Genomic DNA, 14,659 nt, shown 5'->3' with positions numbered 1-14,659 from the left:
GCAACCCTCAGTGTCGCCCCCGTACCGGACTATGTCCGGCAACGGATCGCAACCCTCAGTGTCGCCCCCGTACCGGACCGGGACCGGCAACGGGATCGCAACCCTCGGTGTTGCCCCTGCGCCTCGCTCAGCCAGTGAGCGGGAACCGGTCTGTATGTGGGATCCGAACCCTCAGCGGGAGCGCAGCTGCGCTTCCCAAGCGGCGCACTAGCGCAGTGCGCCACCGGGCCGGCCCCTCTTTCTCGTTTTTTTGCAAATTGTTTTATATGTATGATTTTTTATTGTAAATTGACAAAGTATAATTGTATACATTCATGGGATACAAAATGTTATGATTTTTAATTTCTTTTAAAAGTAGTATTTCCAGGAGGTTCTTTGATTTTTTTTGGTCTTGTCAAGAACCATCTTTTGGTTTGATTTATCAATCCTTTTTTAATTTTCTTTCTGTTGTATCAGCTTCTGCTTTGATTTTCATTAATTCATTCATTCTTTCTAATTTCCTTTGCTTCATTTTGTTGTCCTATTTTTGCTTGAGTTGAATGCTGAAATCATTTATTTTAAATTTTGTTTCATTTTATTTGAATGTGTATTATAAATACTTAAACTCAATACATACGTAATGGCAAGGTAAATATTAAATATAGTCATGTCATACTTACTTTATAGTCATTTTTGTTCTTTTTGCTTGGCTGCCTACCCTCCTTCCACATCAGCTCACTTCTTACCTACCCCAACCATGTAACCCTGGTATAATAACATACATCTACACACACGCACACACACATACAGATAAAGGTTTACCTGTTCATTATTTGTTTTACAAAAGTGGGATATTGTACACTCATCTCTCACTCACTAATACCTAGTATATCTCTCTCCAAGTCAATTGGCATAGCTTTAATTCATTCTTTTTAATGGCTGTAAAAGAGTCTGTGGTATGGCTGTACCATAATTTAGTCAGTGCATTCATTTTATTCCAGTTTTTTGGCCAGTATATCCTATATCACTACATATTTCTATAGAAAAGATTCTTAGAAGGGATATTGCTGGAATGAAGGGAGTATTTCCTTTTTAGCTTTAATTTCCAAAAAGGCCAGAACTCTTCATACATTTCTACCATCATTCACAACAGCAGTAAGTTTTTATCTTGCATTTTAATTTTTGCCAGTCTTTTAGAAGTAGAGTGACGTTACATCATTACTTTGATTGTGTTCTTTTTATTTCTGATGAGGTTGAGCATCTTTTTAAATGTTTGTTGTCTGTGGATTTATTCTTTCAGATTTAATTATTCATATGTTTTACCCATTTTTCTTTGGGCTGTTTCATTTTTTTAAAAAAATTATGAGAGCCTTTCTATTATTACAAGTATTAACCTTTTGTCATGTATGCTGTAATTTCATCCAAAATCTATTGTTTGTCTATTGACTTTGTTTATAACTTTTACCAAAAAAGTTTTTGATTTTTACAGTCAAATATATCTTTTTTTTTCATATCATCAGACTTGGCAGTGTTGGTTAAAAATGTCATCCACACCTCAAGGTTGTACATGTATTACCCAGATTTTCTTGCAAGATTTTTACTGTTTTGCTTTTTACATTTATGGCTTCAATTCATCTGATAATTATTTTTGTATATAGTATGAGGGAGGGATCTGTCTAGTTTTATTTCCATCCAGAGCAATAACCTACTGCAATGGCACATTTATCAAGTAATACATCTTTTGCCACTGATTTGAATCAACACATTAATCATGTAAAATTCTCATAGGCAAGTATATTAGCATATATTTCTGGATTCATTATGCTGTTTCATTTATCTATATTATCTTGCTATGCTAATACCATATTGATTTGATGGGCCTATAATGTCTCCTGATATTTGGTAAGTGAAAGCAATTCTCAGCATATAAAAGCGTTAAGATATTTTTCCAATCAAAAGGAGCCAAGCCCTGTTGTGATTCTAAGTAAAATTTCATTAAACTTATACAGTAATTTTATTAACATAATACATTTCAGTATTTTTATTATTACATTTATCTCTATTCACTTTATACGTGTGTTGCTATTGTCAATAAAATAGTTTTCTCCTATTTCCATTTCTAAGTGCTTAGTACAAGAATAGAGAGAGGGTATTGGTTTGTGTATATTCATCTTAAATCTAGCTACCTTACCAAATTCTCTTATTAATGCTAGTAATTTTACCCTAGAGTCTCTATGGGTATTCGATCATATCGTTAGCAAAATGAGGCATATTTTAGCTCTTTTTAAAAGTTCATAGCCAGTAATTTTATTTTCTGATGTTATTGAATTTCTTAGAAAACATGAGAAAATATGAAATAATAATGATAAAAGTGAGCATTCCTGTCTACTCCATGATTTTACTTGTAATAGTCTTAATATTTACCTATTTAAAACATTCGCTGTTCGTTTTTGGTAAATGGTCTTTCTTACTTCTATTCCCATTTACCATAAAATTTTTATTATAAATGACATTTTATCATTTAGCATCATCCGAATTGCCTTCTTTAATATGTGGATTGACAAGTAAATTATGTTAATATATTTCCAGACACTAAATACACTTACATTCTTGGAGTACAATCTACTGTTCATATAACTTGATTATTGCTGGGTTCTATGTGCTAATATTTCTTTAGACACTGTGTGCCTTTATATGTGGCGTTGATCTACAGCAGTTTTAAAAAATATTATTATTAGGTCCTGGTATTAAAGTTTTTTTGGCTTTATCCAATGAATTGGTTACTGCTTCATCTTTTTCTGTTGCCTAGATTAGCTGAAATAACTTTAAAATTATTTATTGTTTCAAAGTCAATTAAGACTTACCCAAAAGCTCATTCCTAAATTCCTCTGTCTGTGCTACTTATCTTTTATGTGTAAACAAACTTGCCAGGAATTTGTCTATTTTGTTGTTAGTGGTGGTCTTTTCAAAGAACGAGCTTTTGGATTTATATGTTTTCCCTAGTTATTTTTAAATACTTAATTTATTTTTAAATTTTATCTTTATTGATGATCTCTTCTTAGTTTCTTTCGGCTTATCTTGTTGCATTTCTTCTAATACTTAGGAAAACGAATATGTTCTTTTTTGTTGTTGTTCTTTCATTGCTGCTCCATTATGGGAATATATCACCATTCGCATACCCATTCACCTGCTTATGGACCTTTGGATTGTTTCCAGTTTGGGGTAATATAGAGAAACCTGCTATAACCATTCCTGTACAGATTTATGTGTGAACATCTGTTTTCATTTATGTCAGTTAGAAATCTAGGAGTGGAATTTCTGGATCACATGATAAGAGCATGCTTAACTTTATAAGAAACTACCAGACAGATTTCTGGAATAGTTGTATCATTTTATATTCCCACCAGCAACACAGGAGAATGCCAGTTACAACAAATCCTGGGCAACATTTGATGCTGCCAGTTTTTAATTTTAGCCATTTTAATGACCGCATGGTGGTATCTCACTGTACTTTTAATTTGCATTTTTCTGATGACTAAAGATGTTGAGCATCTTTGCACATGCTAATTGGCCATTCTTTTTTTCCTGTTTTTTTTTTTTATCTTGATAAAACATATATAACATAAGGGTTGCCATTTAAAGCATTTTACAACATACAATTGTGTGGAATTAATTACATCCACAATGCTGTGTATTTCCAAAACTTTTTCCTAATCCTAAACATAAACTCTGTACCCATTAAGCAATAACTTCTCATTATTCCTTCCTCTCGGTTTCTGGTAACTTCTAATCTACTTCTGTCTCTGAAATTTTTTGTTTTTCTTTTTTATTAATTGGTCCATGATAATTGGATTTCTTTATGGAGTACAATGTGATATTTGGGTACATTCATACTGTGTGCAATGATCATACCAGGGTGTTCAGCATTTCCATCACCTCAAGCATTTGTCATCTTGTTGTGTTGGGAACATTCAACTAATTACTTGAAGTTATATAATTGGCCATTCTTATATCTTCTTTGGTGAAGTGTATTTAAATCTTTGGCACATTTTTAATTGGATTGTTTATCTTGTTATTGTTGAGCTTTGAGAATTCTTTATATATTTTGGGTACAAGCACTTTTTTAGATGTATCTGTTTTGAATATTTTCTCCCAGTCTATATTTTGCATTTTTATTTTCTAAGTGGTACCTTTCTAATAGTAGAAACTTATAATTAAGTCCTAGCTTTTTTTTCTTTTATAATTCATGCTCTTTTTTTTTTTCTATCTTAGGAAATCTTTGACCACCCCAAGTTAGCAAAGCTTTTCTGCTATGTTTTCCTCTAGAACTTTTATAGTTTTAGCATTTATGTTTAGGTTTATAATACATTTTGAGTTAAATTTTCTGTATGGTGTAAAAAGACTTTCTTTTCTCTACCGACTTGCCTTGGCACCTTTGTACAAAATCAAATGACCATATATAGGCTAGTCTGCTTATGGATTCTCTAGTTCCATAGATTTATATGTCTATGCTTATGCCAGTACCACATTGTTTTGATTACTGTACTTTATAGTAAGTCTTAATATCAGGCAGTCTAAAACCTCCAACTTTGTTCTTTATTGAAATTGCTTTTGGGCCGGCCCCACAGCTCACTCGGTAGAGTGTGGCGCTAGGAGCACAGCAGCGCTGGTAGCACCGAGGCCGCGGGTTCGGATCCTATATAGGGATGACCGGTGCGTTCACTGGCTGAGCGCAGTGCCGGCGACACCAAGCCAAGGGTTGCGATCCCCTTACTGGTCACAAAATAAAAAAGTAAAAGAAAGAAATTGCTTTTATAAAAAGATAATTTATCATATATATATGTAGGGTACGAAGTTGACTTTCAATAGTTGTGTACAATGTGTGATGGTCAAATCAGGATAGTTACCTTATTCATCATTACAATGTGTAGTCCTTCTTTGTGTCCATTAACCAATCTCTTGTTAGCCCCCCTCCAACCCCCCCTCCCTTCCTGTCCCCCTAGTAACCACAGTTCTTTTCTCTCCTTCTGAAAGTTCAACATGTTATTGTGATTGTTGTTTCTTTCTTTCTGTCTCTCTTTATTGTTTATTTGTTTATTTATGGATTCAGCTCCCACTTATAAGTGAGGACATACAGTATTTCTCTTTCTGCACCTAGGTCGTTCCACTTAGCATAATTTTCTCCAGGCTTATCCACGTTGCTGCAAATGGCAGAATTCCATTCTTTTTCATGGCTAAGTAGTCTTCCATTGTATATATACACCACATTTTCCTTACCTGGTCGTCCATTGATGGGCACTTAGGTTGGTTCCGTAGTCTGGTTATTGTAAATAGAGCTGCGATAAACATGGGAGTGCAGGTATCCTTTCGACATGATGAAATTTTGCTTTTGATATATTTAGGCTTTTACATTTCTATAGTAATTTTATAGTCAACTAGTCCACATCCACCAAATCACCTACTGGGATTTTGATTGAAATTGAATTGAGCCTATAGGTCAATTCAGGGAGAATTGACATCTAAACAACATTAAATCCTTCAGTACAACAACGTGGTATATAACTCTTAGTTTATTTAGATTTTCTTTTTAATTCCTCTCTAGGAAATTTTGTGGTCTACAGTGTAGTTCTTGGATACATTTTATTAATAGTATTGCTATTCGGGGGCGGGGGTTGTGCTGTTGTTAATTGTATCATTTTTATTTTCTTTCATTTTCCAATCATTTGTTACTAATATGTAAAAATTGAATTGATTTTTGTATATTGACTTTGTTTACTTCAACCTTGCTAAATTTGCATTAAAGCTCTACTAGCTTTTTGTACTTCCTTCAGGATTTCTACATATACGATAATGTTTTCTGCAAATAAAGACAATTCGCTTCTTCTTTTCCAAACTGGATGCCTTCTGTTTCTTTTTTTCATACTTTACTGTACTGGCAAGGACTTCTAGTACAAAGTTGAATAGAACTGGTGATGTCATAAATCCTTGGCTTGTTTCTGATTTCAGGGGGGAAGTATTCAACATTTCATGTTAAGTACAATGTTACTTGCAATGTTTTCATAGATACCCTTTGTCATGTTGAAGAAGTTTCCTTCTAGGTGTCTTCAGAGTTTTTAACAAGATTGGTTGTTAGATTTTGTCAAATGCTGTTTCAGTATCTATTGAATAATCATATGGTTTATTTTGTTTATTATGTTAATATAGTGAATTACCTTGATTAATTTTTGAGTGATGAACAAGCCATACATTCCTGTGAAAAAAACAACCTGGTTGTGATGTATTAGTTTGCTAATATTTTTGCTATAGACTAAATTGTTACCCCCCTCCCCCAAGATTTATATGTTGAAGTCCTAACCCCCAATGTGACTGTATTTGGAGATAGGACTTTTAAGAGGTTATTAAGGTTAAATGAGGTCATAAGGATGGAGTCCTAATTCAATAGGATTAGTGGCCTTATAAGAAGAAGAAAAGAGAACGATCTTTCTCTGTGCACATGCCCTAAGGAAAAGCCACATGAGCACACAGTGAGAAGGAAATCAGCCAGGAGGAGAGGCCTTCACCAGAAAGCAACCATGCTGGCTCCCTGATCTAGGACTTCCAGCCTCCAGAACTGTGATAAAATATATCTCTTCTGTTTATGACACCCAGTCTATGGTATTTTGTTATGGCAGCCCAAGTCAACTAAAACAATTTTGTTAAAGTTTTTTTGTGTGTGTCTATGTTCGTGATGGATATTTGTGTGTGATTTTCTTGTGATGTCATTATCTGATTTTGATATAGGAGTAATTTTATGGAAGAGTTTGTATATAATTGGGATCATTTCTTAAACATTTGAGTGTATTCACCAGGGGAACCATCTTATCCTGGAGGGTTTTTTTTTTTTTTTTTTGTGTGTGTGTGTGTGTGTGTGTGTGTGTGTGTGTGTGTGTGTGTGTGTGTAAAAGGTCTTAATTATGAATTATATGTTTTTAGTAGATAAAGGGCTATTTGAATTTTCTACTTCACTTAGGGTCAATTTTAATAAAAGGAATTTCATCTGAGTTGTCGAATTTAATAGCATAAAGTTCACAATATCCCCTTACATGTTTTAAACTCCTTGGAGGTACAATTTACACACTATAAAATTCACCCATTTTCAGTACAGTATAGATTTTTTTTTGCCTTCCTAAATCCACCCTTTTTATTGAAATATAATTCACATATCATAACACCCACCATTTAAAAATACACAATTCAGTGGTTTTTAGTATATTCATAAAGTTGTGCAACTATCATCACTATCCAATTCCAGAATTTTTTATAAACCCCAAAAGAACCCCTGTACTCATTAAGCAGTCACTCCCAATTTTTCCCCTTCTTCCATCCCCTGGCAACCATTAATCTACTTTCTGTCACTGTGTTTTTGCCTCTTCTGGGTATTTTATATAAATGGAATCATACACTATGTGGCCTGTTGTGTCTAGTATCTTTCACTTAGCATAATGTTTTCAAGGATCTTCCATGTTATAGCATATATCAGTATTGCATTCCTTTTTATGGATCAATACTCCATTGTACGGGTATACCACATTTTATTTATCCATGTATCTGTTGATGGACATTTGGATTGTTTCGACTTTTTGGCTATTCTGAATAATGCTGCTGTGAACAGTCATGTACTGGTCTTTGTGTGGACATATGTTTTCATTTCTCTTAGGTATATACCCAGGAGTAGAATTGCTAGGTCACATGGTAATTCTATATTTAACTTTTTGAGGAACTACAAAACTGTTTTTCAAAGCAGCTGCTCTATTTTACATTCCCACTAGCAGTATATAAGGGTTCTGTTTTCTCCACATTCTCACTAACACTTGTTATTATCTTTTGGATTCTAGCCATCCTAGTGGGTGTGAAGTGATATGTCATTGTGGTTTGGATTTGCATTTCACTGATGACTAATGCTGTTTAGTGTCTTTTCATGTGCTTAGTGGCCATTTGTATATATCCTTTGCAGAAATGCCTATTTAAATCCTTCGCTTATTTTTCGTCTTTTTAGTGTTGAGTTGTAAGATTTCTTTATATATTCCCTTATCAGATCTATGATATAAAAATATTTTCCCATTCTGTGGGTAGTCTTTACACTTTCCTAATGGTATTATCTGAGGCACAAAATTTTTCATTTTGATGATGTCCAGTTTATCTTTTTTTACATTGAGGTGTTTGATCCACTTTGAATTAATTTTTATGTATGGTATAAGGAAGGGATCCAAGTTTATTCTATAGTCTGTATAGCCTGTAGTTGAGCAATGTTAATGACCTTGAAGTAGAGGCCAAGTAGCCTGGTACGTAATTGAACAATTAGCCACTTATTTGTTAATGTTGGTCTTGTTAACAATTAATATTGAGATAATTCTACATAATATACCGTGTTTTGCATTGTAGTGTCTATCTGGCATGCAGCCTGGGGCATGGTGAATAATAGTTTGAGTTTAAAATTAAATTAAATGATTCATTTATTATCTAGGTTTCTGTTGTGTAGGCAGTCCCATGTATTTACAAAGCAAAAGCTGAAAGAATTTTTATTTTTGATGATACCATTTTATAACCAAGATTATTTTGATACTGATTAATAGGATAAGCTGACTCTGGACACATACTGACAACCTGTGCCAAGGTTTGAAATAAACAGCTAGGGAAATTCAGTTTTATATTATCTGTTCCTGCAGCTGCTCGGCTTCTAAGCAAGGGTCAGGAAATATAATAGGTTTTCCAATCGGTTTTAGATAATATGTGAAAGAACAGTCCACGTCAAGGACAATTGTTGCCAAATATATTTGGCAGGATTTATATATTGAATCCCAAGGGAGATACACAAACAAAAACCCCACAAAAGTAAGGAAGGAGCAAAACCTATGAGCCCTGGAACATTTTGTTACTTACTGTGCAGGTTACCTTGAAAGTGAAACAGGCAAATAAATCACGTGTTTCTGCTGCAACGGAAAATATTCATTCGAATGGAAAAGGTCTGAGGCTGGGGAGCTGTGTATTGTCCTGTATAGGCTCATCACAGAACTGAACCGCACTCTCGGATGGTGCTGATGCTCTTAGGAATGTCTAGTGTGTCCCTTTGAATAGCCAGTCCTTGTCTGAACTACATCCTTCTAGAGTAGGGCCTGGGCCTCTGTTTCTCTGTCTCACAATCTTGTTTGTCTATCTGCGCTCAGAGGGGGCAAAAGCATTTCTGTGTGCTATTCATCCTGTTCCCTCTCTGCTCTTCCAAGATCTTGCTCTAGGAAACATTTTTTTATGTGCCTTATATCTTCATTTTAGTCAGAAATAAAGTTTAAGCACTGTGCTAGCTTATGTCAAAATACCTATCTCTGAAAATAGGTTTGAGTCTTGTTAGAAACCAATAGAAACTTTGGAGAAAGTAAGTATGTAGACTGAGCAGAACCAAGAGGATGATATGGGCGTCAAATAATGTTCTTAAATGACTGAAAGCAACATAGCCCTGTGCCAAGACTACTGCCATGGACATTTTTAGAGATGGGTGTTATTAGACCACATTTAAATATGAATTAATGTCACAGGTTGTGTTCCCTAGAAGCAGACTCTGAGACAGAGATTAACGTGCAGGGACTTTATTTGGAGTGTCCTCGGGATCAGTACCTGGGGAAGCAGGGGTGGGCAGAGGGAGAAGTGGGCTGCGGGGCAGGCTCTGGGACAGGCTTGGCCAACCCTACAGGGCATTCTGGAGCTGGAACGACCCTTCCAAGTTGGGCCAGCACAGCCAGGGCTCTGTAGCCCAGCTCTGATCAGTCACGAAGTGCTGTCCATCCGGGGAGAGGCGTGGTCTGCCGGGCGGGCGGCTGCGTGGCAGCTGACGCAGTCCCCCCAGGCACCTCAGTGGAAGGTCGTCCTCCCGCAGCATGCCCCCACCCATGGCTGGGGACCGACCGCTTTTCTGGGCAGCCCTCCGGGTCTCCATGACAAGCCTCATCCTAGTGCTGCTCAGCTCCACGTCCTCACCGGTGTTCCCGGGGCAGCTGACATTCTTGCCAGCCTCGCCTCGCCCGCCCGTGAGCATGACAGCACCGCTCGCCCTCCTCCCCCTCCCCCTCCTCCTCCTGCTCCCCCTCCCCCTCCTCCTCCTGCTCCCCCTCCCCCTCCTCCTCCTGCTCCCCCTCCCCCTCCTCCTCCTGCTCCCCCTCCCCCTCCTCCTCCTGCTCCCCCTCCCCCTCCTCCTCCTGCTCCCCCTCCCCCTCCTCCTCCTGCTCCCCCTCCCCCTCCTCCTCCTGCTCCCCCTCCTCCTGCACCTTCTGCTGCTTCTCTTCTCCCTACTGCTCCCCTTCCTCTCCCTCCTCCTGATCATGTCCCCAGGGGACTCCTCCTCTGGCATGCTTGTCCTTTGGCATGAGGTAGTCCAAAGTGCCCAGGTGGCACCTGTAGCCTCTAATTCAGTGTGTCTCTTGGTTTCTGCTGCAAGGACCTTCTAAAGTGCCTGGCCCAGAGTTGCAGGGAGGGAAGCACAGACTCCCCAGGTGGGTCACTTGAGTGTGGTGGAGCACATGGCCCCTTGGTTCCTGTTGGGGACTTGGACCTCAGCAGGCAACATATGGTGGAGGACAGCGACCCTTCCTTGCCAGAATCATCCCTGAGCTGGTGCCTCAGTTGTGTCTTGAATTGGCCGTCCATGTCCTAGGTCGCTGGTGGCTCGTGCCATGACCAGTGGAGGCCACAGTCACAGGCCCACTCCCCTACCTCCTTTGCTGGATAGTGGTCTCAGATGTTACGTGGGGACTTGTGCTGATGAGTCACATGCTCTGTAGTACAGACTCCCCAGGTGGGTCACTGGGTGTGCTGGTAAGCAGTTTGTTTGGCTGCCACTCTTTGGTTCCCAAACCCATGCACTGTATTCTTTTTACTGGAAACACAGGACAGTCCTCGAATCACTGTAAAAACAGCACCTTGGGAGCTGGCCATCCGTCCTCACAGAGACCTGCCTCCGAGAAGGAGCTGTACCTGTGCATTTGGCAGCTTCTGGATGGGGCGACATATGACATAATCAGTGATGCCGTGGTCATGGGCCCACTCTCGCATCACCTTTCCTGTACAGTGGTCCCCTGGTCTGACATGATGTTATAATGATCCCACATCGGTGAATTAAATCCTCTGTAAGATCTCAGATAATGGTGCTGGCTGAGGCCCTACAGGTGGGAAATGGTAACTCATACCTGGATTAAGTCTTTCTACCAGAATGAAGTGCTGTCCTTTCTAATATGAAGGGGACCAATGCAGTCATCTTGCCACCGAGAAGCTGATTGGTCTCCCTAAGGGACAGTGCCCTATTGGGAACTCAGCACTGACTTCTTTTTTTTTTTCCTTTTTGTCTTTTTTTCGTGACCAGCAACGGGATCGCAACCCTCGGTGTCGCGCCCACACCTTGCTCAGCCAGTGAGCGGACCGGTCTCTATATGGGATCCAAACCCTTGGCGGGAGCGCTGCCTCACTCCCAAGCGCTGCACTCTACCGAGTGTGCCACCCGGCCGGCCCAGCACTGACTTCTTTACTGGCAGATTGAGCTTTGGTGGCAACACTAGGTAGATCGGCCTTAGTCAGTGGGAACCCAGGCTTTTGGATTCATGCGTAAATTCCTTCCCTGCCACCAGAGGCACTTAGCTCACATCTTGCCAGAACTGGGATGGTCTGTGCAGAGACTATCTGATTTTAATTGCCAGCGTCATTTTACCTATGCTGTTGTTCTGGGCTTTATCCACAGGGAACGCTTTCTGTGGCATAAACATATGATGTGAAGATCTTTCTATTTTGTGCCCACTCACTAATATACCTGTACCTCACACATGCTTGTTTCTGATCTTCCAGTCCTTTTCCTTCTAGGCGCCTGACCAGACAGCAAATCCATTTGCTGCTGTTCATCCATTAGCCTGTACATATTTGAATCCTGGGCCATTTCTCTTTTTACTCAAAGTGGGCAACCAGCACCATTGGCCAAATTTGGGCCCACTGGGGGGATTTTCCTTCACCAATTTCTAGCGAAGCCGTCCCTGACTAGGACTATGGAATAGTAGCAGTCATTTTTGGCTTGTACCCACATATCGAGCTAATCCATCTGTAAATCCAACTCAGGCTGCTTCCTCCTCCCCAGCAACTGGTCGTCAGGGCTCCCCAACATGGCCATGGGTGTGATCTGAGGTAGAGGTGGCAGTGCAGCAGGTTGGATGGAATTGGTCGCTAGCAACCTGCTCGTGCAGCCCGTTTAGCCCTCTGGCCCATTCACATCCTAATTCACTGCTCCGTAAATCAGCTCTTTGTACTGGAAGAGCTTCCTTATCAGTACGCTGGCCCCTGGCCCTCAGCCAGTACAGAAAGTCATTTGTCGTGGCCTTCAGCAGTTGGCAGAACTGCTCCTGTGAAGACGTGCTTCGCGGGCTGTCCTGGAGGCCCTGGAACGGAGTGACATGCAGGGCTAGGCGGGACAGGAGGGAGGCAGGAACGGAGGCAGCCCCACTTTGCCCCCCTCAGTCAGTCTCCTCGAGAGAGGTCTGCTCAAAACCGTGCACAGTGTCAAGGGGCTTTCGCAGCCAACCTGCTGCTGGATCCCACGGAGGAGCGTGAAGGTCTTGCTCTGTGACTGCGGATTGGCCGGTTTCTCCTTGTGCTTCTGACACTTGTTACTTAACGCGAATCGAAGCTGACCTGCTAGGTTTAAACTGCTCACCATTTTAGAGATCCCTTCCGCCTTCGGTCTCTCTTAAGAGGAAATCTCCCTCATCTTCTTGATCAGTCAGTCCTTTCTGCTTTGACTTTGCCGTCGTCTGGGAGTCACCGAGCCTCCTTCCGTGAGCAACTGGCTGTGTGTCTGTCTGTGTCAGTCCTCTCCTTTCAGCCATTCCCTGCATTTCCTGCTGGACGTGACTCCTGCAATGGCACATAGCAGGGTCTGCTGTGTCTGCAATCAGATCAGCACCATGCTCTCACCAGCTGAGCTAACCAGCCAGCACTTTGGTGCTTTTTACGTTTTTGGTATTTCTAAGCAGTTTTCTGCTAATCATGTTCACTAAGATTGCATGGCAGAGTTTCCACAGATTTACAGCTGGTGGTGGATTGTCTGAAAGCAAATCAGCTAAAAAAAAAAAAAAAAAGAAAGAAAGAAAGAAAGAAAAAAGAATGTTTCCAACCGACATCGTTCAAATATTTTTATAGCTTTTTAAACACACAAATAAGAGAAATTATTGTCTGCTTTTCTCTCTTTTTTTCTTTTGCTTCTTTTTTCCTTTCTTTTCGCATACATGAAATTTATTGCGGGGGAGGGTCCTCAGGATGAACACCTATGGGGAGGTGAAGAAAGCTGTATTGGCTGAGGGAGAAGTTGAGCCGATGTAGTTTCAACAAAGACATCAGCCGATTCCACAGGGAGCTCAGGCTAGGCTAACTCTGCAGAGATGTGCCCTCCTGAGGTAAGGTGGCTGGACCTATACACCCCCATAGGAACCAGGAAAGGCGCGTGACTTTGGGGGATTCCGATGAGAGCTGTCAGCACACCGCAGTCTCTACTACAGTCCACCGCTTCTGCTGCCCAGATCCATTTGCTTCATAAATTCTGGAATGGTTCCTTCAGGATTGTGACAGGCCTCTTTTCTTGGAAAAAGCAAAATAGGAAGGTCTGGGACAGACCACGACCTTTGCTGCTTTAGCTTGTCTTAAGTCTGCACCTGGTATTCATCATCTCCCTCCTGTACTGCCCACTCTAGATCTCTCCCCCACCCTCTCAGTCTGTACTTCTGCTGGTCCAAGTGGCTTTCCTGATGAGGTAACCAGCCATCATGCTCTTCCGGCCATGATCTAGGGTATATACTGCACCCTGAAGGATGGTGCCTTGTCCTTATCTCTAAGAGGATTATTTCCAACCTAATGCCTCAGCTGTGCCTTCCATAAGTTGTTCTATCCTTCTATCAAGTAGGTAGATTCTGGGAAGTATGATATGGGATGAGACCAGTGGATCGCATGGTCATGTACTTCCTTGCTTTAAAGTGGGTCTCTTGGTCCATGCAATGTTATGCAAGACCTCATGCCAATGGATCAAATATTCTGTATGGCCTTGAATGGTGGTGCTTACTGAATCTTATTAAGTGGCTGGATGGTTTCCTGGAGGAAGGGTGACATAACAGGGTCTTAGCTTTGTTCTTGGTTGCTGGCAAGGTGGACTAGCTGCATCAGCCTCGGCTTCTCCAATCATATGTTCATTTTGCCAGAATTGGGGTGCCAACACAGAGGCTGGCAAACAATAATTGGCTAAGTCATTCAGTTTACTTGGTTGCTTACTGACTTTTCTGTGATGAATGTTCTCTTCACTTGTTCATTCTCTGTTGCTTGTCCATTCCTTCTGTAGATCCAAGTTTGTTTTTTTTCTTTTATTTTGTCAATATACAATGTGGTTGATTATTGTGGCCCATTACCGAAACCTCCCTCCCTCTTCCCTGTCCCCCCTACAACAACCTCATATCTATTCACTTGTTGTATCAACTTTAAGGAATTGTGATTGTTGTGTCTTCTCCCCCCCCCCTGAGTTTATTTGTGTATTTATCTATCTATCTATCTATCTATTTGTTTATTTATTTTTAGCTCCCACAAATAAGTGAGAACATGTGATATTTCTCTTTCTGTGTCTGACTCATTTCAT

At 40.3% G+C, this 14,659-nt stretch overlaps 1 protein-coding gene across 1 annotated transcript in view; it reads left to right on the top strand.

Annotated features, from left to right (window-relative positions):
* Nucleotides 1-14,659, top strand: part of F8 (coagulation factor VIII, procoagulant component) — a gene marked incomplete at its 3' end in the record, with an annotated part of 34,091 nt that overhangs the window by 1,657 nt on the left and 17,775 nt on the right. The window lies entirely within an intron of this gene.

Source organism: Galeopterus variegatus, unplaced genomic scaffold, assembly GCF_000696425.1.
Source record: "Galeopterus variegatus unplaced genomic scaffold, G_variegatus-3.0.2 Scaffold4604, whole genome shotgun sequence".
NCBI lineage: Eukaryota > Metazoa > Chordata > Mammalia > Dermoptera > Cynocephalidae > Galeopterus > Galeopterus variegatus.
Note: the sequence above shows the minus strand (reverse complement) of the source record. Positions and strands in the feature narration are given on the sequence as shown.